The sequence below is a fragment of the Pseudochaenichthys georgianus genome, chromosome 17, assembly GCF_902827115.2.
Source record: "Pseudochaenichthys georgianus chromosome 17, fPseGeo1.2, whole genome shotgun sequence".
Lineage (NCBI taxonomy): Eukaryota > Metazoa > Chordata > Actinopteri > Perciformes > Channichthyidae > Pseudochaenichthys > Pseudochaenichthys georgianus.
This window is the reverse complement of record NC_047519.1, coordinates 259,377-265,922: the sequence shown is the minus strand read 5'-3', so window position 1 is coordinate 265,922 and position 6,546 is coordinate 259,377. Positions and strand designations below refer to the sequence as shown.

Sequence of the window (6,546 nt, the reverse complement as noted above, 5' to 3'; positions counted from 1 at the left end):
CTGTTCCTTCTTGAACAATTAAAAGATATTATTCCAGAATGCGTTGCTACGTACCTGAATGAGAATAAGGTTAACAATGCAACAGACTAGCTGATGAATACACGTTAACACACAAGATTCATTCAGGGGAGAGATTTGACTGGGGGAGCAGAAATAACTGGTCTGGTGACCCCAGATGTAAAGTAGATCCAAGTACTTGCTACTTTTGTTTGAGTAAAGGACACCAGAAAAAGGAATGCCCAGTACTTGCAAAAACCAAGGGACTCCAAAATGTTCAGTTTCCCAGGCCTGTTGCCCTTGCAGCTTCTCCCCACCAGGTTGCTAGGGATGAGGCCATAGCTGCGGTTAAACTCTATACTACCCCGCAACCAGTTGCTGCTGCGGTTTCTAACTACGGACCAGCCCTGCAGGTGAAACCTCGCCCCTCCCAGTTGGCAGATGAAATTGATCCAGGGTATGCCCCTTTCATACGAGAGGGTTATGTGTCTTTGCAAGGAAGTGAAAAAATGTCTTTGTTAAGATACTGAGAGACACAGGTGCTATGGATTCATACATAACTGAGGGCGTTCTTCCATTTCCCTCGGTAACTGACACTGGAAGTGGTGTATTGTTCAAGGGAATGGGGATGCAGTTGTTGTCTGCTCCAAAGCATCGGTTGGTGTTGTCCTGTGATTTACGGCAGGGTGAGGTTGCCATGGGAGTCCAGCCATCTTTGCCTGTTCCGGGAGTGGCAGTCATCCTCGGAAATGACTTGGCTGGCGGCAGAGTGTGGCCTGATGGGCCTCTTTCACCAGTGGTGTCCTCTAAGCCAGTGAGGGGCGAGCTTGCTGACCCTGAGAAGAAGCTGACAAAGGTAGTTCCAGCTTGTGCAGTAACACGAGCCCAGACCTATAAAGCACAAGGTAAAAAAGTCATTTCTGAGAATATTGTTTTGGCGCTACCTGTTGTTCCATTGTCTGTCTCTCGTAGTGAATTGGCACAGAAGCAGCAGGAGGATCCAACTTTGCAGGAGCGTTTATCCCAGGTTCACCGCAGTTCACCAGTCCCACTGAGGAAAGGCATCACCAAAGAGTGCGGTGTGCAGGTGAATGTCAAAGTGGATAAAACCGTGCAGTGCTCGCTGGGTCCTAAAACGCTGTTCTGTTCAGAGGGAGTGGCCCTGTCAAAGTCCCCCAAGAGCCCGGGGCTGGTTAAAGCAGAGGGGAAGGCCCCGTACTGCACTACACCGGTGAGCCACATGCGCTTCCTGCGGCCTGTCAATCTACTCCCTCGTGTTCGACCGCAGAATCTCCAGGAAGAAACTCAGCTATGCGGGTGAAGGAGAAGCCAACGAATCCGTGGATCACGTTGAGTCAGGACATGAATGTGAGAAGGGTGACAGTGGCGAAGAGGACACCGGGAAGGACTTCGACAACTTTCCACAGGTCTACAAAGGGGTCCAGCTTTCAGTTCCTGGAGCAGAGTTGTGGCTTTTTCCACTGCAAGAAATGCAACATCCGGCGGGAGAGTGCGTATGTTTGGTGCATCCCTGGAACCAGTAAGGTGTACAACAAGCAGCTCTGCCGGAGGTGTCAGGTTGGGTTTAACCCCTACAGGGTGGAGCCCATCCTCTGCAAGGACTGCTCTCAGACTACCTGCAACTGTGAGAAGAATCTGCGGCACATTAACATGAAGAGGCCTCACCGCCAGGACCTGTGTTGTCGCTGAAAGGGCTCGAGGTTGTCCTGCGACGCCACCTACAGCTTCAAATACCTCGTCTGAGCTGCCCTGCATGTTCGCTCGGGTTTGGAAGCTCCCATTCCTCAGCAGACATTCAGTACATGCCACAAATGGAAGTTGACTCTCGTAACGGACTTTAAGATCTTCATATATTCTCCTACCAGCGAGTAGATGGAGATCTTTTGGTGGTTTATTTGAAGCAATCTCAAAAAATCTTTGTTCCCCTAATTATCCTGGAGCGTAACTTAAACATAAACTATTTTTGTAAGGAAAAATTAAATACATGTATGTTTCATGTAGTAGCTGTAAGTATAAGCTCTGTTATTTGTTTGGATGTTTCAGTGTCTTGGGGACACTTCTTTTATGGGGGGGGGTGTGACAACCCTGTGGTTGTCCACCAGGTGGTGCTGCTGTAACCTGTTTGTTGTAATCAGCAGTGATGGGACCCACCTGTGGCGCTGATTCCAGGATATAACAGGGCTGCAGAACAGGCTCTCGCTCTCTCTCAGCTGCCCGGCTCGGTGCAGCAGGACACCGCACCTTTGTTCTGTTTTATTCTTGTTTGTAACCACTGTGTTGCATAAAATAAATGCTTGTTTTGGGCAACTCCGGTGTGGAACTGTTGTCCTTATGTTACAAGCAGAGCCAGCTTGTAGCAGGAGAGATCTTCTTCTTCTTCTCATGCTCTCTTGTATTTCACAGCGAGGCAGGCCAAACTGAAGAGGAGCAGGGCAGGATCCAGTACCACAGCTGACCCTGCAGAGCTGCATGGACAGAGGATGCATATTTTAATTTAATAAAATCTCCCAGAGGCAAAACTGCAACATACACAGAGATGAAGAGAGGCAGGGTTTGAGGAAGGAGTAAAATAGGACAAAATACATAAACAAGTGAAATTAGAAGAGACATGAGATGGGAATAATTAACCCAGTCTAGTCTCATCAGCCCCCATAACATATGGGCCATTTGTATCTGTTTATAGTCCTCATATGTTCACATGTATATATAATTACAATATAGTTAATGTATTGTACTCCACAATATTGATTTCTAATTAAGTGTTATGTAAATCATATTTGCAGCTTACTTGAACCATATTGTCTATTGTGCTATCTTATGTATTTTATTTTAATTTTGTTAAGTATATTGTATGTCACATTGTTGGAAGAGCCTGAGACTCAAGATTGTAATAGCTAAAACTTCACTATAGCTGTGCATAATAAATAAAGCCTTTGAATGATTTTAATTCCTTCAATCGATTCACACTCTCAGCAGTGGATGGTGCCCCAAAGCAGTGCCATCAAAACCGCGGGATACATTTAAAACATGTCCTGATTGACTCCTAAAGTGCAATGACGCTGTGAGGCTCATGCGTCGGTGGTTTGACCACATTCTCAGACAACACAACAGGAAGGAATTTCAGTTTCTGTGACTTCCAGCATTTTCTTGCAGACACTGTTGCCTTTCAAACTGCTTTGAGCACACATAAGTCCCTCTCTCTGTTTTAAGTCACTTTAAAGTCACTTTAGGACCGTCTGTTACCCAACATTTTTACCCACGTTTTTTAGAAAGAAATGTGTCTCTTGGTGTTGTCTCTAGAATCTGCAAATTGACAGTCTGGTTTGGTTTTATGCACAGCACTGACACTGCTCTGGTCAAAGGTCAAAGTCAGCATTGGCTTACTGTCTGCTACTATCAGAGAGCTGTAGAAATGAGTTAGAATGTCCACTTCCGGTTCCCTCATTTAAAAGTCAATACAAGCATTGATGTATATAAGTATTATAAACATGTGTTTGCCACAGATCTTATTTACAAATGTACAAATCACTGCCAGGTTTGCAACAGAAGTTACTACATCATATCAATCCTTGCTGCCCTTCACTTGTTACCTACATATGTTTAACATGTTCTTTGTTAAAGCCTTGCATGCCTAACATCTCTGTGAGCGGAACACTGCTGAGGTCCTCTGGCAGGGCCGGGGGCGACAGCCTTTACCTTCCCGGCAGCTCAGGCAGGCTGACATTGTTTCCTCTTTTAAATCTCTAAAACTATTTTTATTTGATTACGTGTCTTACTCCAGGCACGGGATGAACTCCTAACAGGCATAGGATGTATTTATTATGTGGCTGTGGTTGAGATATGGAATATGATATCAGATGGACATTAGATGTTATCAGTGTTGAGAGAATCTATAACTCTTAAACAGAGTCCCGACACACAGTGCGCTCCCACCTGTGGCCCTGCTGTGCTGCTGGCTGCTGTCACAGTGGGGGGGGCTGGATGTTGTCTGGAGAGGGGCCGGTTCATCATGCAATAGGCTACTCAGCTACAAAGTGTTTAATATTATGAAATACATAAGTCATTTTAAAATGTTCATATGAATAGATTGTCCTAATATTTTAACAAAACACCAATGTTGCTATGTCAAACATCATTATTTCAGTTCATTATAAACGTATGATATATTCCTAACGATCACCTTTCAGTTGAAACGGTCGTTTTAAAGGCGGTCATCTAACCTGCTATCTGGGTGCAGACCTTGGGGCTGATGGTGTCCGGCGGCTGGGTCATGCAGAAGTAATCCCCGCTGTGGGCCGGGGTGGCAGAGCGGATCCTCAGAACCAGGGTCACATCAGGGAGGGCGGAGCTCATGTTGACAAGAGACATTCTCTCCGATGAGACAGCACAGATGTTACCATAGAGATGCACTTTAGCACCAGACCTGGGTGTTTTCATCAAGTAGTTTCAGGGTTCTGTCCTCTGTGGGGGAGGGGTCGTTGTGTTGGAGGGGTCTGATACCCACAGCTCACAAAGGCTAGTGTACTAACACAGTGTGTACTGTAGCAGAGTGAAACTAAACCACTTCAGACTGTACGAACCTTTCCTCTGATGCTATTTTAGATGGAGGTACACATTGTTAAAAGTGCTCATATCTTTGCTGACCATACCATCACTCATGAACACCATGCACTCCATTGGATTAAGGAAGTAGGCTACTACATCGTATTTGATTAATTTGATGTGCTTGCATGATTTTCGCAATGTATCCACATCATTGACTGTCAAACTGTTCTCGACTAAATATTATAAGTCAGCTAAGACTTTCTTAAAAAAATTAAATAAGTTAATTCTTTCAACAGATCTGTAAAACAGAGGTTCTTCACAAAGAAGTGTGCGAAATCAACAGTTTCAATGTTTTATTTACTAGACCTGTGCAGCATACGTTTCTTGTAGAAAAAGTAATTTAGCATGACAAATGTTTTTACAATTCCATTAAAGAAATCTTTGACTAAAACCAAACCAACTCAATATTGGATTAAGACAGGGCAGACGAGTTGAATGCACATATTATAAGTTGCTTTGGACAAAATACAATAAAAATGTAACGATACCAAAACCATCAACATCGTCCTTTACAACAGGAGAGCTTATATTGTCGCAACATTTAAAAGTGTGTGGCATAATCAAAAGTACACTTAATTCATGCCATATTAAATGTCAAGGTCAGAGAAGCTCTGCAGAGATGGTATCTCCCTCCTGGGGGGCGCTCCTCCACAGTTGGGCCACATGGTGGGCCCTCAGGGAGCAGAACTCACAGCTCAGGTTGAAGCCTTCTCCAGAGGACAGAAGCCCATAATCTCCGGAAATAATCACAATAGCTTCAAAATAGTGCACATAAAGACCAAATAAAAGAGTAGACTAAGATGATAAATAAAGAGGCAAGCACACGTTAATAAAATACAAATCTAACATTTAACATGAATGAAGTAGCAGATAAATAGTCAATAGTATTGCACAGCGTTATTTTACAAGTAGTCCAATATACAGTTACATATCAATGGGCAGATTGAGAGAAAATATAATACGTTTGCATATACGTAATGAAAGTCGTGTACACGAGGATTAAGAAAACATTCTGAAATATACTGCATGTGCAATGCATTTTGGGTCAGAGAGTTCTCCTTGCACACGTACCCTTTTCTTACAAGGCTTTTTACATAAATAGTGTATCATCGTTTTCACACACAGTGATCATTACTGCGGTTGTACAGCAAACATCGATCGATGACTATGATCTTTGCTAATATGGCTGTGCCGCCATTTCTAATACTTACTACATCTAATGCAGACAGATAGACTCACATGTTCTAGTTACACTACCACTGATAATAATAATATGAATAATCCCTGCTCTGTTTCTTTATTGAACCACTCTGTTTCCTCCCCTTCAGTCACCCTTAACAATTTCATTTGTACTCACAGTCATTGCATCTACATTTGAATGTATTCTTAAACCCTACAAATTGCACACATGAATTATATATGTATATGATTTTTTTTCTACTTTGGTTTAGTATCACTTTTATAAAATGTCCCAACTTGGGATCAATAAGGGACATCTGATGTTATCTTATAATGTGATTGGACTTACAAAGGCGTAACCTTCCCTTCAGCAGGACTCAGGCAGCAGACTCCCCAGCAGAAGCAACATGTGTGATAGTCTTCTCGTCGTCTCTGTGACCTGTCGCTGTGTGAGCACGGCTCTGGACTCACTGTCAGCTATATGAACATACAGTAGAACACTGACAGAAGCTTCTGGTGGATCTCAGATAGGATGTGCAGCTGATGAAGGCTGCCAGCCAGGACTAACGCTGACCATCACTATAAACCTCCATGTATGGTCAACAACTGTTCAAAAATCCCCACCTTATAAAAAACGTTATCGCTGATGTTACCACAATGACAGGAAGTCTATAACTGTTATCTATTCAATCAAAAAGACAAAGGACATCTTGTAACAGGGTATACGGTAACAGTGTATTTATA

General features: G+C 43.3%; 1 pseudogene; it reads left to right on the top strand.

Annotated features, from left to right (window-relative positions):
• The first annotated feature begins 619 nt into the window (after positions 1-619).
• On the top strand, positions 620-2,363 carry LOC117462103 (zygote arrest protein 1.S-like; annotated as a pseudogene).
• The last annotated feature ends 4,183 nt before the right edge of the window (positions 2,364-6,546 follow it).